This window comes from Stegostoma tigrinum, chromosome X (genome assembly GCF_030684315.1).
Source record: "Stegostoma tigrinum isolate sSteTig4 chromosome X, sSteTig4.hap1, whole genome shotgun sequence".
In the NCBI taxonomy this organism is placed as follows: domain Eukaryota; kingdom Metazoa; phylum Chordata; class Chondrichthyes; order Orectolobiformes; family Stegostomatidae; genus Stegostoma; species Stegostoma tigrinum.
In genome coordinates, this window is record NC_081404.1 from 10,097,792 (window position 1) to 10,113,768 (window position 15,977).

At 43.0% G+C, this 15,977-nt stretch overlaps 1 long non-coding RNA gene across 1 annotated transcript in view; it reads left to right on the forward strand.

The window, feature by feature from the left end:
- The first annotated feature begins 3,322 nt into the window (after window positions 1-3,322).
- The window catches only part of LOC132207520 (uncharacterized), an 82,341-nt gene continuing 69,686 nt past the window's right edge, over window positions 3,323-15,977 (forward strand). Inside the window, exon 1 of the long non-coding RNA XR_009443507.1 lies at window positions 3,323-3,394. This is a non-coding gene — a long non-coding RNA (uncharacterized LOC132207520). The remainder of the gene's footprint in view (window positions 3,395-15,977) is intronic.

The window sequence follows — 15,977 nt, forward strand, 5'->3', positions numbered from 1 at the left end:
GTATGGAGCTGGATGAACACACAGGCCAAGCAGCATCTCAGGAGCACAAAAGCTGACGTTTCAGTCCTAGACCCTCCTTCCAAGTTTGCTGGGAACAGTTTAATACAAATATCAGTAATTTTGTAACTTTCTTTTCATCAATTTACATGTAATTTTTGTAATTTCACAAGACATATACAAAATGAATTTCTTTTTGGTATTAACAATAAAGTGAAAGTGAATGAATAAACACAGGATATCCAATCACAAAATTGAAATAGAATGTTTTAAGATTCTGCAGTTCTTCAGATTTATGGATGTATTGATCATTCTATTTGACACAATAATTTTTCATGTTCTCAAAATTATAGGTTGCCAACCCTCTAGGATTCCCTTGGAGTCTTCAGGAATTAAAGATTGACTTCCCAAACACTGTCAACCTATGAGAAGAATCAAAGAGACATTGAAAAAGTGGATTTATTTTCATTTTATAACACTTGCAGTTATTTTTAGTTTACAAATATTCTTCATTCATTCAATCTTTAAATGCATACATAGTTGCTGAAGCAATTCTGCACAGACTTTGCCATGAATAACACACACACACATTGGAAATTTGGCATTCCCTACAGTAAAAAAAAGGCATTTCTTTCTTATACAAGACTATATTTGCATGCATTTGAGGCACTGAGAAAGTCTGAGAACTGAATGGATCTCCATTCTACTTTTGCGGAAAGACCTTAGACGGTGTTCTTTTCCCCATTGTGCTTTAGCAGCAACTGCCCCGAGCATCCCTTAGCACGTAGTCCTGTACCTTGAAATGTGCCAGTCAGCAACATTCAGTCAAGAGCAACTCCTTGCGCTGGAAGACCAACAAGTTTTGGGCAGACCAAACAGCATCTTTCATTGAGTTGATGGTACTCCAGGTGCAGTTGATGTTTGTTCGTCTTGGTGTGCATCCCAGGGAACAGACCATAGAGCACATAGGCCTGCGTTATGGAGCTGCTTGGGATGAACTTCGACAAAAACCACTTCATCTCTTTCCAGAACTTTTTTGTTTGCAAAGGAACCTTACAGAAGTCTCTTTACCAGTGTAGCCACTTTGAGAACAGCATGTGGTGGCACCGAGTCTGGGTGTACATACAGAATTTGATGGGTAGTGTCGTGCCCACCAACCAGCCAAGCTGTGTCTTGGTGCTGCTTGGAAAGTTCTGGCAATCAAACATTCTGCCAAATGACTGCTTAGGAAGCCATGTGACAGGATCCATGTTCTCCCTTTCCTGCAGGGTCTCAAGGACACTACATGTTCACCACTGCCAGATGGACTTGTGGTCAAAGGTGCTTTTCTTTACAAATTTCTCCACAAAGAACAGGTGATACAGAGCCGTCCAGCTGCTTGGGGTGTTTTGTAGTGTCAAGGCTAGACCCATCCTCTGTAACACTGCAGACGGGTAGAACCTCAGTATGTAGTGTCATTTGGTGTTCGTGCACTGAGGGTTTGCACAGCTTGATGCAGCCACACACAAAGATAGCCATCAGGATAAGGCAGTATTGAGTATGTTTCACTCCCCTGCCTCCACTTATCTAGAGCTTTATACACGGTATCCCTGCAGACATGGTCCATCTTTGACCGCCTGATGAAGTGGAAGATGGCTCAGGTGACTGCAAAGGCCCAGGTTCTGGGAATGGGCCTGACCTGCGCCATGTGTTGTAACTCGCGCCTGCTGACCAGGCTTTTACCCACAATGGAGAGGAAGCGGTGCTCCCATAAGCCCAGTTTCTGCCTCACCATGGCAATTAACTCCTCCCAAGTTTTTGTGCATGCCCCAGCCCCTCAAAACCATATTCCCTGCACCTTTTGATAATCTGTCCTGATGGTGAATGGGATAATTATAAAAATATTGCAAATGGTTAAAAATGCTTCTTCACTGATAGTCAAGAATCATCTAACCTAGTAATGAGGAGTCTGTTCATTTTTCAGATAGCATGGGAAGACTTCATGCATCATCAACCAATCACTGAGTATGGGCTTGGTCATCTAGAGGTCATGTGATTAAATTTTTTGATGCCTCCAATTAAGCCTGTTGGAAAACTTATTTCCACAAGGGAGAGACAAATAGAAAGATATGTTAATGAAGTTAAACGAAGTGGGATGGGAGGAAGCTCATCTGGAGTATAAGCACGAGCAGTTGAGCCAAACAGCCTGTTTCTGTTTTTAAGTTCTCTGAAAAAAATACTTGCAGTGCCACTAGTGATTTGATCTCGTGTTGTCATTGGGGTGTCACAATCCCTGCATTTGTGTCTTCTTTATTCTCTATGTAAATCTAGTTTAATTTACCTTTGTTCTGAAGCTTTTTTTTTTGACACCTGGATACTTTGTCGTCTAAGTCTGCTGATTTTTCTCTTGAACCTAAAAGATGTGAAGGTTGTACCTGGTAGAGCTTTCCATTAGGGGGCTGTAGAAACCTATGCAACAATTGTACAGTTCCTCTCATAACCCTTTGAATGCTGAAAAGGTATCACAGCTTTCAAAGGAGAAATCTAGTTTTGTTTATTAGGCTGATTTTCTGTAACATTTCTGTAACAATGTCACCTAGCCATTTTGCTGTTCTTATGATCCCAGCTACCTGTCTTAATAGATCATACAACAAAGTGTGAAGCTGGATGAACACAGCAGGCCAAGCAGCATCTTAGGAGCACAAAAGCTGATGTTTCGGGCCTAGACCCTTCATCAGAAAAAAAAGGAATAATTGATCATATTTCTGATTTTATTTTTGGTTTTAATTAAGTATTTTTTGGCTGGAACATAAGAATGCAATGCTGCACATTTTGCTTTAACAATAAAATGGAAGTTCATTAACAAAAGATATAAAAATGAGAAAATAGAGTATACCAAGCTATCTACTTGACACACATTCTGTCTCTGTCCAGATGCTGCCAGACCTACTAGTTTCTCCAACACTTTGTTTATATTTCAGATTTTCAGCATTCATAGGTTTGTTTTATTCAAATATTTTTAAGCACAATAAAAGTATAATCCTATTAATTCCAAAATGCTCCCTTATATATTGAAAAGGAAAACAAGAACATTTATATTGCATTCAAAGCACCACTCATACAGTATTCACATTAGAGTCCCTGCCTCTAACACCTTGGTAAGGTTTAAATCACTTGTAATTTTAACTTAGACTGAAACTGCAGATACCTTCTTCCTGGAGCTATCATACACCTGAGCTTAAACATATTCATCTTTAAATAATTTCTTTTGGGTTTTATCCCAACGTTTCTGGTACAGGACTAACACTAGCTCTTTAAAGTAACCCAGTTTCACTATGTCTTTCCCAGGAACACTGCAACATGTGTGCATTGGAAAAACTAGAGGAGGGGCAGAGAGTACAACAACAAGGAATTTATGGTAAACCTTTGGAATACCTTGAATAAGCCTCACTTGAGGTGCTGTGTCCAATTCTGTGTACTGTTTTTTTTAAGAAGGATGTGAAGGCTTTAGTGAGGACCCAGTAATGATTTATGTAAATAGTTTCAGAGAGGAGGGACTGATAAGAAAAACTGGAGCTGTTCCCCTAGAGAAGAGAAGGTTGAGAGGAGATCCATAGAAATAGTCAAATTAATGATGCAACTGAACAGGCAAGATAGGGTGAAACTATTCCCATTGATGTAAGGATTGAGATTTAGGGGACACTGATTTAAAATGACTGTTGAGTGAAGCAATTATGACATGAGGATTTGGAATGGTCTGGGAGAGTGACGGAGGTAGATTCAATTTTGGCTTTCAAAAGAGAATTTTCCATCTGTCTGCCTACCCCTCCCTACACTTCTCCAGATCCTTTTGTTTAATTATACTTGGTTGAAGTGAAATATCCTAACCAGCTTTTCCCTCTACAGAAAATATTTGTGCTTCTGTTAGATGATCCACTAGGAGGTGCTTATGAGCTGAAAGCAGTGGGATGGAGGAGACCAGGAGCCTGCCTTATGCATCACACCAGTCAAATTTTCACCCAGCTGCATATGCCTAATTTGTGTTGCAAAAACCCTGTCATTGCAGAAAAGGCTTTTCTTTCTTAGCAAGTACCCTTAGAGAACTCAGATAATGCAGCCTACATGGAAGGGTGGACAGGCCCCAGTCTCTTCTTCACAACTGGTTTCAACTCATAAGTACGTCCTAGTGGATCATCTTACAGAAGCACAAAAACTTTTCTGTGGAAGGAAAAGCTGCTTAGGATCTATCACTTTGACCAAGATAATTTAAAAAAGGGATCTGGAGAGGTAATTCTAGGGAGAGGTAGGCAAATAAAGGGATTTGAAATAAGGATCAATTTAGTTTGTGCAATAATCCTGGTGTAACATTGAAGTAAATCAATGAAATTTGTTTCTTTTTGTCTGTACAAATATAGATGAAATGAAATATTAAATCCAAATGTAAGAGCTAGCAGAAGAGTGCACATATTTTGTTACTGAGATGATTTATGCAGCGGATTTTAAAAATATTGACAATTTGGTAAGAGACTCCTACTAGATGGAGGATTGACCTGTGTGTGACAAGCCTGCACATTGATTTTTTTTTCTGAATAATTCCATAAAGTTATTCCTCAGACACTCGCCTAGCAAGAATGGGGATGGAGAAATGTGAGTCGTCAGTCAAACCTGTGCAGTTTTTAATAAGATCCCAGGATGGCCTAACACGCAGCCCATGTAAAATAGATTCTATCAATTTATTTCAACGGTAGATACAAGGAGCACAACTGAAATACAAATGAGATGCCGTTTTAAGAAATGGGGCCCGAATCAGGGATAAGCAGTGTTTTGACAGTTTCTTGTTTATTCCTCAGACACTAGATGGAAGTAATTCTTTTCAGATCCCACTCCTAGCTGCTGTTGCAAAGTAAGACATTCATATGTGTTCCTCAAAACGCAACAATATTTATTACAGGGAACATTTATTGTTTAGTACATGTTAGGGACCTGCTGCGGACCCAAGGAACACAATATGGTGTTGTATATTTATGATTTCTACCCATTAGATGTTTCCCTTGCATGAAAGTAGAAATTGAGAGTTTGAAGAGCAAATGTTAACAAAACTCAGGATGGAAACTGGAACTGAGTAATATTGCAGGACTCTTAATGTGGTGATTGCCAGTTTTAATTATTTTAATTGTTATTTAATTACTTAAATTGCCTAATTTAAATCACTTATGTTAAGTTCAACTGTTTATGCAGATAAAGCAAGAAAACACAGGCTTTCAATTTAACAAAGTTTACCAGATTCTCCAGACAGAAATGGATGTGGTGCTTTAGTCATCATGCTTTGTTCATGCACTACATGGTACAAATGCATAATTCCTTTGTATTTCGGGATGGTAAAGAAGGAAGCTAAATGAAAAAATCATTCGAGCCCCATCTTTAGGTCAATAATTTAAATTGCTCTGCATTCCTTCTAACATGAACTGTAACATGACAGAAAAAAAATCAATATTTGAGAAGGAGTCTTCTCATTAGTCCAACCACCTCAATTTTTAAAAATCACTGCATTAAAAAAGTGCTTCTCTTCATGACAGAGGAGAGGTGGTTCATTTGCTTAATCAAAGTTGTTCTGCCATTTTTGTTAGCCATAATATCTTTAAGTTTATTTAATGTTTTTAAATTTAGATTTAAATATAATTAACACTTATTATTCCATGAGAAAGGTAAAATGGCATGGAACAGTTACTGACTTCAACAATGTGAAAGAGCTAAAACAACAGCATTTAAATGGTCAAAAATGTTGAAATAGCTAGACCTAATTATTGTCTCTCCTGATGTCTTCATGGCGCATAGGACATAAATCTACAAATCATATCGTCCGACAAGAGCTGTAAACCATTTTTTAAAAATGAAGCTATGGCATGTTGGAGCATAAACACTGTTGAGTTGAATGGACTATTTTATGCAACATATTTGGGCCATCTTTGTTTGCTATGGTACCCTAATATATGATCTGGGCTCACTGTTACTGGAAAGGTTGTGATTTCCCTGCTTAGCCACTATTAGCATATGTTGCAGTGGAACCATGGGAAATGGGAGATGAGAAAATTTATTTCAGCAACAGTTATTGGAAAGTTTAATTATTTGATGTTCAAGCAGGATCTTCTATGATGAGATTTCTCTTCTATGAAGCACTGGGGGTGTGATTAGTGAACCAAATTCTTCAGACTGTCAAACCAAGACAAGTCGAAGAGAGACACTCAATTCAGACATGATCTATAGTTGATATTGTACTGGTTTTCTGTTTATTTCTGAAATATTGCTGTTTACAACATTTGCACATTTACAGCAACAGATGAGTTTGGTGGTGTTAATGCCGTTGTGTGCTTTTTCCCTCTTGTCAAATCAGATAGTGTCTCAAGAAGATAATGCCCAGTTAAGATTCAGTGTTTTGATTTATTAAAAGCCACTGCTGCTAGCTCACACTCTTTTTTTTTCTGTGAATTACTTCAGTAGCTGCAGTTCTAAAGGGGAACTGTCATGGCAAAAGTCTGGCTGTGGAAGAGAGGGAATCCCTTGATAAATGAGACTTAAAATAACAATGGATGGTGCAGAGCCCTCTAGCACCAATGTAGAGATGTAGAACAACATTGCTTTTACCGTAGGGGTGTCCAAGCTTTTCATGCCAGAAATCACATTTCTAATTATTTCTCACTTGTGAGCAAATTTCAGAAATGTAAAGCATCAGAAATTTATCTTGCACTGACAACAGCATCAACTTGTGTTTTTTATGAAAAATCTTCAACCAAGAATACAAATTTATTAGGTTACTTTCTCATCACAATATTGAACACTGATTTCGTGAAATATCTGAATTGTAGCTGCTACGTCAAACTATTTGGTGATTTCTAACTGACCTGAAACTGCTAAAACAATTGCTGACCACACAGTTGAATCATTTACTTATGTTAGCATTTCTTGACACGGTGGTTTTCTGCAAACAGGTCATGTCAACTCCTCACAAAGTCTCTGGAATTCCTTCTTGAAACCTTCTGCCTCATTTATACAAACATACGAATTTGGAGCAGAAGTAGGCCCTTTGGCCCTTCAGGCCTGCTCTGTTATTCAGTAAGATCATGCATGGACTGTTTGTGTCCTGAATTCCACATGCCCATCTATCTCTGATAACCTTTGATTCCTTTGCCTAACAAGAATCTGTCTACCTCCACCTCAAAAATATTCCTATTTCCACAGCTAATTTAGGTAGGATGTTGCAAAGTCAGACAGCCTTCTGAAGAAAGTGTTTCCCATCATCTCTGCCTCGAAAGGGCAACACTTAATTTTAAAACTGTGTCCCCTAGATCTGGACTGACCCACAAACATAAAACATTCTTTCAACATGCACCTTGTCAAGACCATTGAAGATGTTGTAAATAGTAACCAAATCACCCCTCAGTTTTCTAAGCCAATAGTGACAACAAACCCAGCCTATCCAATCTTTCCTCATAAGACAACCTATTCATTGCAGATATCAATCTAGTAAGCCACCTCTGAACCTTCACTATAACATTTACAATCTGTCTTAAATAAGGAGACTAAAACTGCATATGGTATTTGAGATATGGTCTCAACAATGAGCATATAAATAAGGCAAAGCATTCTTACTTTTGTATTCAATTCCATCCATATTAGATGATGCTGTCTATCAGCCTTCTTAAGTACTAGCTGTCCTGCATAATAACTATTTGTTACTGAAACACTAGAATGCCAAGAGCCCTCTGCACCTCGGATTTATGCGGTTAATCATCATTTAGATAGTACTCTGCTTTTATATTTTTCTTGTCAAGATGAACAACTTCACATTTTCCTATATTATACACCATCCACCAGATTTTTGCCCACTTGCTTAACCTGGCTATATTGGTGGACATCCTCACTATGTCATCTTCACAACATACTTAGCTACTTATCATTATGTGATCTGCAAATTTAGCCACCTCAGCTGAATCTTATAGGGATCTGAGTGATGTAGGCATTGGCGGGATTTGTAGCAGAATTGGATGAGAAGTCCAGTGATCTGGAGAATATCTGAACATTGGGAGTATCTCATTCCATCTTTTATATGCCTACTGAGTGGTAAGGCAAACTTCTTGTTAGGCAGCAGTGAGTTATCAAATAAGGGAGATTATAGCTTTCGTAATGGCTCGACTGACCTTTTTAATATTCAGGTTTTCCTCTTACCAAATGCACTAGACAAGCCAGATATTGAGAAATTTTGACATGGAAATCAGCCCTAGTACCTGGCGACTTCAGCTGGCTGCTGGCTGCAATGAACTTCCATGTTGCTCAGCACCAAACAGCATCTCACGACATGATCCATGGGCAACGGCCACCAGACACATGCAACCCTCATCCAAGGATGTGTACCAGCAGCCTGCATAGCAAAAAACACTGCATGTTTGTTCAAATAACTGGCCATGTCAGAAACTGAGCATAGACTAGTCCTAGTCCAGTCAAGATGGGGTGGCTCTCTGTAAGGAGATCCCAATGTCATCAGTCACTGCACACAGTACAGGGGCTAGGCTACAATCAGTCATCAGCTTGGGTTGCGACATCAGGCAATCTATCCAACTGCACTCTGCGAATTCAGAGTCAGACAGCATAGAAACAGACCAGTCCATGCCAAACATAACCCCAAACTAAACTAGTTTCACCTGTTGGCTCCTGGCCCATATCCCTTCAAACCCTTCCTATTCATGTACTTATTCAAATGTCTTTTAAATGTTGTAATTGTGTCTCCATCCACTACTTCCTCAGAAAGTTCATTCCACGTGTGAACCACCCTCTGTAAAAAAAAACCCTCATGACTTTTTTAAAACTCTCGCCTCTCACCTCAAAAATGTGCCTCCTAATCTTGAAATCCTCCAGCCTAGGGAAAAGAAACCTACCATTAACCTCATTTATACCCCTCATGATTTTATAAACTTCTATAAGGTTCCTCCTATGCTCTAGTGAAAAAAATCCCAGTCTATCCGGCCTTTCCTGACAATTCAAACCTTCCATATCCGGCAACATCCTGCTAAATCTCTTTTGAAGCTTCTCCAGCTTAATAGTAACTTACCTATAACTGGGCAGCCAGAACCAGACACAGTATTCCAGAAGGGGCCTCACCAATGTTCTGTCCAACCTCATCATGACTTCCCAACTCCTATACTTAAAAGACTGAGCAATGAAGGCAAGCATGCTAAATGCCTTTTTTAACCACCCTGCCTGTATGTGACACAAATTTCAAAAAATTATGTACGTGAACGCCTAGTCCCTCTGTTCCACAGCACTACCCAAGGCCCTACCATTAATTGTAAAAGTTGTACCAAAATGCAACACCTCTGCCATTTTTCAGCCCATTGACCCATTGGATCATGATCCCTTTATGATCCTTGTAGATGGTAAAAAAGGTTTCCTATGCCACCAATTTTGGTGTCATCTGTAAACTTACTAACCATGAACAAAAACAGAGGTTGCTGGAAAAGCTCAGCAGGTCTGGCAGCATCTGTGGAGGAGAAAACAGAGTTACCGTTTCGGGTCTGGTGACACTTCCTCAGAACGGCTCTGAGTAAGGTCACCGGACCCGAAATTTTAACTCTGTTTTCTCCTCCACAGATGCTGCCAGATCTGCTGAGCTTTTCCAGCAACTTTGTTTTTGTTCCTGATTTACAGCGTCCGCAGTTCTTTTGGCTTTTAACTTACTAACCATGCCTTCTAAATTCTCATCCAAATCATTTATATAAATAACAAACAAAAGAGGAGCCGGAACCGATCCCAGTGGAACGCCGCTGGTCACAGGCCTCTGGTCCAAAAAACAACTCCCCACTGCCACCCTCTGTCTCCTGCTGTTAAGCCATTTATGTATCCAATTGTGATCAGAGATAATAGGAACTGCAGATGCTGGAGAGTCCAAGATAACAAAGTGTGGAGCTGGATGAACACAGCAGGCCGAGCAGCATCTTAGGTGCACACCAGCTGACGTTTCAGGCCCAGACCCTTCATCAGAAAAGGAGGATGGGGAGAGGATTCTGAAATAAATAGGGAGAGAGGGGGAGGTGGACTGAAGATGGATAGAGGAGAAGATAGGTGGAGAGGAGAGTATGGGTGGGGAGGTAGGGAGGGGATAGGTCAGTCCGAGGAGGACGGACAGGTCAAGGGGGTGGGACGAGGTTAGTAGGTAGGAAATGGAGGTGCGGCGTGAGGTGGGAGGAGGGGATAGGTGAGAGGAAGAACAGGTTAGGCAGGCTGGGACGAACAGTCCCTCTTTCACACCTACATTGGCCCCAAATCCCACCTCTTCCTCCGTTACATTGATGACTGCATCAGCGCCACCTCATGCTCCCAAGAGGAGCTCGAACAGTTCATCCACTTCACCAACACCTTCCACCCCAACCTCAAGTTCACCTGGGCCATCTCCAGCACATCCCTCACCTTCCTGGACCTTTCTGTCTCCATCTCAGGCAACTACCTACAAACTGATGTCCATTTCAAGCCCACCGACTCCCACAGCTACCTGGAATACACCTCCTCCCACCTACCCTCCTGCAAAAATTCCATCCCCTATTCCCAATTCCTTCGCCTCTGCCGCATCTGCTCCCAGGATGAGGCATTCCACTCTCGCACACCCCAGATGTCCTCGTTCTTCAAGGGCCACAACTTCCTCCCCGCAGTGGTCGAGAACGCCCTTGACCGCGTCTCCCGCATTTCCCGCAACACATCCCTCACACCCCGCCCCCGCCACAACCGCCAAAAGAGAATTCCCCTCATCCTCACATACCACCCCACCAACCTCTGGATACAACGCATCATCCTCCGACACTTCCGCCATCTACAATCCGACCCCACCACGAAAGATATTTTTCCATCCCCACCCTTGCCTGCCTTCCGGAGGGACCACTCTCTCCGTGACTCCCTTGTCCGCTGCACACTCCCCTCCAGCCCCACCACCCCCAGCACCTTGCCCTGCAACCACAGGAAGTGTTACACCTGCCCCCACACCTCCCCCCTCACCCCCATCCCAGGCCCCAAGAAGACCCTCCACATCAAGCAGATGTTCACCTGCACATCCGCCAATGTGGTATACTGCATCCGCTGTACACGGTGTGGCTTCCTCTACATTGGGGAAACCAAGTGGAGGCTTGGGGACCGCTTTGCAGAACACCTCCGCTCAGTTCGCAATAAACAACTGGACCTCCCAGTCGTGAACCATTTCAACTCCGCCTCCCATTCCTTAGATGACATGTCCATCATGGGCCTCCCGCAGTGCCATAATGATGCTACCCAAAGGTTGCAGGAACAGCAACTCATATTCCGCTTGGGAACCCTGCAGCCCAATGGTACCAATGTGGATTTCGCCAGCTTCAAAATCTCCCCTCCCCCCACTGCATCCCAAAACCAGCCCACCTCATCGCCACCTCCCTAACCTGTTCTTCCTCTCACCTATCACCTCCTCCCCCTCAAGCCGCACCTCCATTTCCTACCTACTAATCTCATCCCACCCCCTTGACCTGTCTGTCCTCCCCAGACTGACCTATCCCCTCCCTACCTCCCCACCCATACTCTCCTGTCCACCTAACTTCTCCTCTATCCATCTTCAGTCTACGTCCCCCTCTCTCTCTATTTATTTCAGAATCCTCTCCCCAACCCCTCTCTGATGAAGGGTCTAGGCCCGAAACGTCAGCTTTTGTGCTCCTAAGATGCTGCTTGGCCTGCTGTGTTCATCCAGCTCCACACCTTGTTATGTATCCAATTGGTAAGCTCAACCTGGATCCTATATGACCTAACTTGGCTAATTAGTCTACCATGTGGAAGCTTGTTGAAGACTTTACTAAGTCTATGTAAACAATGTCTACTGCTCTGCGCTCATCAATCATTTTGTTAAATTCCTCAAAGAAGTCAATCAAGTTTGAGAGACATGATTTTTCTTGCACAAAGCCATTTTGACTATCCCTAATCAATTTTTGCCTCTCTAAGTGCCCATAAATACTATTTTTTAAAATCACTTCTAATAAGGGGTGGCACAGTGACTCAATGGTGAGCACTTCTGCCTCACGGTGTTAGGGACCTGGATTCAATGCCATCCTTGGGAGTTTGCATGTTCTCCCCGTGTCTGCATGGGTTTCCACCAGGCAGTCTGGTTTCCTCCCAGTCCAAAGATTTGCAAATTAGGCAGATTGGCCATGCTAAATTAACCATAATGTTTAGGTAATGGATGCGTCTGGGTGGGATCCTGTTTGGAGGGTTGGTGTGGACTCGTTGGGCCAATAGGCATGTTTCCACACTGTAGGGATTCTGAGAATTACCCACAACCAAAGTCAGACTCACAGGTTCCCTGGTTTCTCCCTACAACCTTTCTTAAACAAATATACAGCATTAGTCACCTTCTAGTCATTTGACACCTCACTCATAGTTATAGATTATGTAAATATTTCTGCAAGGGGTCTCACAATTTCTTTCCTTACTTCCCACAACGTTTTGGGATACATTAGATCAGGTCTCTGAGATTTATCCACCTTCACATTCTCTAAGACCTCTAGAACATCCTGTTCTGTAAGTGGATAAAAGTCAGTCCTGTAGCGTGAGCATTAGCAGTCAGGAGAGTCACATATTGTCAGTTGGGAAGCTACAATGACAGCAGTCAGGGGTCTGGTCAGCCATGTCTAGGGGCTGCTTGCCAAAGGCAACCTGGGGCAAATGTAGCCCTGGGAGCCCATCTGTTTATTATAGGGGCAGTGGGGTGACATGACCAAACGGGGTGGAGGAGTCAAGCCTTGGGAGGAAAGCAATGGCATTTGTGGGATTGGGAACAAAGACAGTGACACGGACAAGGTGAGGGACTCGAGGTGTATGTAGAGCAGCATTTGAGGGCATAGTAAGCTATGGGAGCGGGGGCTGCTATTAACAGTGACCACAAAATGGCCTCCACGGGGTGAATGTAGAGGACCAGAGCAGGCATCAGTAAGGTGTAATTGCAGGGTGTAGGGAGATATAAAGTCACAGAAATCTACAGCACAGAAAAAGGCCCTTTGATTAGTCAAGAACAACCAGCTAACTACTCCCATTTTCTCGCACTTGGCCCACAGCCTTGGCATCACAAGTCACATCTAGATAATTGTTAAATAATGTGAGGGTTTTTGCACTTCCTGGATGAAGAAAGGAAGTCAGTTGGAAGCAAAGTTCAACGTAATGTGTCTCCACTTTGGGGGTATGGTTAGAAAAGGGCTGTCAGGTTAGAGCGAGCTAAAAGGGGACATGGTTTCCTGGTGACCAGGTGGGGCCCAGTGCTGACACTGTCTACCACGAACTACATTCTTTGCCATCAATTACTACTCAGTGAGTACTAACCACAAATGGAAAATGGCTGGGATAATATCTAAAATGGATAAACTCAGCATCACTTTGATGGGTGAAAGCATGGGATCCATATCTTCTGGATCTTAGGAAATTGAAGGGGCAGACACATAAAACATGAGTTTGCAAACTGCAGCTACATTTCGTTTACAAACATTTCTTCAGAGATGCAATATATGTGTAGAGAATGTGCTTATCCATCAAATGTTGAGGTCAAAGGTGGGTTGTGTCATGCCACTGATGTAAGCTAACCCAAATGTCACCTCAGTGACACAACAGTTAGCAGCAATAACTTAAAGGGATACACAGCTGGGCAAAATGCCCTATCACTTGTGGAACCTTCAAGGGCACTGTGGGACAAGGGGAGCATTGCAGCATCACATGTCAAGTAAATTCAACAATGGGCTCTAATGAAGGCAATGGGAAGTGGAATGGTTGGGCTGGGTCTGGATGGGAAGGTATTTGAGTGCAGAAGGCATAAGTATGTGACCAGGGTTGTGGTGGAGCAGACAACAGGATTGGTGAAGGCGCAGTACCACAGCTTAGAACGGTTTGAGGAGGTCCTTTTTGTTTAGTCCAGACAAACTGTGCTGAAATATCCTGCAATGCTGTGTTCAACAAAATTGGAGGCAATGAGGCAAAGGGATAGCTGCTGAATAGCTGGAGGAATGGGAGCAGTCGAAGGTGAAGGATGAGGACATTGAGTTGTAGAAAGCTCTCTGTGGGGGACAGAGCTCAGCAGTATCAGAAGCTATAAGGCAGACTGGGCCTGATTGCTACTCAACTCCAGTCAATGAGAGCTGGTGCAGCATCTGGACTACCAAGGTCAAGTTGCCAGCATTTGGTTTGCAGTGTGGCTGTGAAGTGCAGTCTCTACTCATTTCATTTGTGTTTCCTTTGCTGGCTGTCAATAAAAGCTCATTTTGGACTTGTCCAAATACTTGCCTGTGTGTAATGCCCACATACTGGGCAGTGACAAGATTGTGGATGACCACTGCGCAGCGAGGGCAGAGAAGTGGGATGTATCTAAGGAGAGGTAAAATGTGTGGCCTGGTGATTAAATGGCAACTGGATTGAGAGATTGGAGTTGTACATGTGAGCGAGTATCAGCAATGCCAACTACATGTTGTGAGCAGGATGGCTGCTTTGCCAAGACACTGCTGGTGTGGGGTGATGCTGAATTGCTGCAATTTGTCTGGGTGCATAGCAGCCTCTCAAAGATGACATGGGCGAAGGTCTTTTGGCTGATGTCCAATGTGGTTTTGGGAGCAGTATGTGGTAGGATGTGAGGGTCACGGTAGGGTGGGGTAGATAGTTAATGAAGTCAGTTTGGCAAGATATTGCACAGTGCCAATCCCTCTAAAAATGTGATGGTCCTCATGTTTTACCATAAGAACATAAGATTCAGCTTCATGCTTTTGACCCCCTCATCTGAGACATTGATATGAAATTTTGTAAAAACTGAGGGCCCAGCACAATAACCTGCTCAGCCCTGCTGGACCACCTGCCACATTCTGCCAATATGAAAAAACTCATTTGTGCGTAACTGTTTTCTACCAGACAGCCAATCTTCATTCCTTGTTAAGATGTTGCCCCCTACACCATAAGCTCCTATTTTGCTCAGATGAAACTGGATAGACCACCTGGTATCGACCTAGGCAGCAGCAAAAACAGCCCTGTCGACCCTGCGAAGTCCTCCTTACTAATGTCTGAGAGAAGTACCAAAATTGGGAGAGCTATCTGACAGACTGGTCAAGCAACAGCCCAATATGATCATATTTATGGAATCATACCTTGCAGACAATGTCCCAGGGACCACAATCGCCATCCCTGGCTATGTCCTGACCTACTGGTGGGACAGACCCAAAACAGCTGATGGCACAGTGGTATATAGTTGAGAGGGTGTTGCTCTAGGAGTCCTCAACATTGACTCCAGATCCCATGACATCTCATGGCTTTGGGTTAAACATGGACAAGGAAACCCCTTGCTGATTATCAAGTACTGTCCTCCCTTGTCTGATGAATCAATACTCTTCCATGTTGAATAATACTTGCAGGAAGCACTGGGGGTGGGGGTGGGGGGCACAAAGATGCAAAAAATGTAAACAGGGAGTGGCATTTCACTGTCCACCACCAGGACTGGCTCGGCAGCAGTACTACTGATCAAGCTGGTCAGGTCCTAAAGGACATAGCTACTGGACTGGGCCTGTGGCAGATGGTGAGGGAACCCACAAGAGGGAAAAATCTGCTTGACCTCATCCTTACTAATCCGCCAGCTGCAGATGCATCTGTCCTTGACAGTATTGGTAAGAACGACCACCACACAGTCCTAGTGAAGACAATATCCTGCCTTCACATTGAGAATAACCTCCATCATGTTGTGTGGCACTGTCACTGTGCTAAATGGGTCAGACTTCGCATGGATCTAGCATCTAAAGTCTGGGCATCCATGAGGCGCTGTGGACCTTCAATAGCAACAGAATTGTACTCCATCATAATCTGTAACCTCGTGGCTCAGCATATCCCCACTAGGCCAAACGATGGGATGAACTCTGGTTCAATGGAGAGTACAGGAGGGCATTTCAGGAACTGCACCAGGCATACCTAGCAATGAGATGTCAACT